At 40.1% G+C, this 2234-nt stretch overlaps 1 non-coding gene across 1 annotated transcript; it reads right to left on the bottom strand.

Annotated features, from left to right (window-relative positions):
• Positions 1-1706: 1706 nt before the first annotated feature.
• On the bottom strand, positions 1707-1813 carry LOC148208232 (small nucleolar RNA R71). The gene has a single exon (XR_015789131.1). It is a non-coding gene; the product is annotated as a small nucleolar RNA R71 (small nucleolar RNA).
• Between the last annotated feature and the right edge of the window lie 421 nt (positions 1814-2234).

Raw genomic sequence — 2234 nt, 5'->3', positions numbered from 1 at the left:
AAAAATCTAGCACTTTGCTTATCTTCTCTTTGCCTTTACTTTATTTTTAGTTAAGAGAGTTGTGTTTTTGGAGGAAAGAGCACGTGACACTCCCCCTTGCTTGAAAGAGAAGGGCGAAGCTCTCAATCCCAATAAAAACTCTCCGTTAGTTAACTTTTGTTTTTCACACATGCATTCCACATTCAACCATTTTACTTGCTGTATTTTCTTCAATATGTCTTTCTAAATTTTCGTCTCTAGCCCGGTTATGGATAGTTAGCCTTTTATTTCTAATAAGGGTTGCTAAGAAGTAGTGTTTTTGCTTTCCATTCATTGCTCAACATGTTTTCCCAAAAAGTTAGGATTTAGAGAAGGCCACTGTAAGTCTTAACAAGTCAATACTGAAAAGGTTGTTTATTTGCATTGTTGAGTGGTTAAGCCGAGGAGAGGAGCGCCTTAGACATAAGGGTTCCGCTTAAGTAGCCTAGACATAGGACCTTAACCCGAGGTTACGACTATTTCCATCCTAAAACTAAGATATATCTCATAATAGACATATTAGGGAATGTCTTAGGACTTTGAACTTGCTTAGACATAAGTAAAGTGAGAAGCGTAGTCGTTAGTTTCTAAAGTAAAATGCATATTATCCTTAGCATGTCCTTGATTCTTTGTTGGCTAACTTGAAGTAAATCGGGCTAGGTTTTATTATTATAAATCCAAACCATTATTTGTGACCACTTCCCATTTTACAAGAATCACTCATTCCAACATTCACTATTCTTTAAAACTTTAGAGTTTGGAAATTGTTTAGAAGTCCTTGAGGATCGATACTTGGATACTCCATCCATTTTATATTACTCTGACAGGTGTGCGCTTGCATCTATATAATTGTTACCACGCTTAGCGCGTGCGTTCAGCATAAACATCCCAGTCAAGTTTTTGGCGCCGTTGCCGGGGACTTTAGTTTTAAAATTATTTTCAAATTCTTTTAGTTTTTATTTTTGTGAATTGTTGTTGGGTGTAATTTCCATCCACCGTTTTTGTTCTATATTTTTGGTCGTTTATCTCACAAGGGTAAGTTAAAGTGCATGAGCACAAGATCTTTTCTTCTACCCCTTGACCCTGAGATTGAGTGGACCCTTCGAAAAACTCGAAAGGAGCAAAGACTTCGAAAACAACTAGAAAAGCAAAAAGAGAGAGAAGGTGAAATCAGTCCTGAAAGTGAGGTAGAGAGTACGAGCACATCAATGGTAGATATTCCACCTCGTGATCCGGTTGATCCACCTGCTGTTAACGGTAATATGAGGGATCATGCGAGAAATGATGAATTCAACCATATCCAGATGGCGGACAACAGAGACGTGGCAATGCGAGAATATGCCGCCACGGCTTTTCAGAACTTTGATTCAGGGATAGTCAACCCTATTCCAGCCCACGCAAACTTTGAGCTTAAACCAATGATGTTCCAAATGTTGCAGACAATTGGACATTTTGGAGGGCAGGAACATGAGGATCCACATGATCATCTGAAATCATTCATTCAAATTGCAAATGCATTTCGATTACCTGGTATAACAGACGATGCTCTGAGACTAACACTTTTTCCATTTTCTTTGAAGAACCAAGCTAGAGCATGGCTCAATGCATTTCCACCGGGATCCATCACCACATGGGGGTCGTTAGTGGAGAAGTTCTTAACAAAATTCTTCCCACCTACTCGCCACGCTGATATCAGAGAGGAGATCATCTCCTTTAGACAGTATGATCGTGAACCTGTTCACGAGGCGTGGGAGAGATTTAAAGAACTAATCAGGAAATGTCCGAACCATGGCTTGCCGGCATGCATCCAGATAAAACATTTCTTTAGAGGCTTAGATCATCCTACTAAGATGATGCTAAACAATGCTGCCAACGGAGCCTTTACAAAGAAGACATTCAACGAGATAGTTGACATCCTAAATGACTTAGCTTCACACAACGAACTATGGTGTTCGCAAAGATCTAGGGCAGCACCAAAGAAGCAAGATCCAGCTGGAGTTTTGGCTCTGGACATTGCGACCTCGATGCAAAAAGAGATGGTTACAATGAACCAGAGGCTGAAAGAGATGGCATTGGGAATAAAAAATCCATTAGCCACGCCGATACAACCTGTGCAGTCGGATTATTGCACTCCTGCCCCTGTTTGCCAAGTCAACGATCTCATTTGTTCATTTTGCAGTGAAAACCATATTTATGATAATTGTCCACATAACCCT

This window comes from Momordica charantia (genome assembly GCF_013281855.1).
Source record: "Momordica charantia cultivar OHB3-1 chromosome 11 unlocalized genomic scaffold, Mcharantia_2.0 BLBB01000011.1, whole genome shotgun sequence".
NCBI classification, from domain to species: domain Eukaryota; kingdom Viridiplantae; phylum Streptophyta; class Magnoliopsida; order Cucurbitales; family Cucurbitaceae; genus Momordica; species Momordica charantia.
Note: the sequence above shows the minus strand (reverse complement) of the source record. Positions and strands in the feature narration are given on the sequence as shown.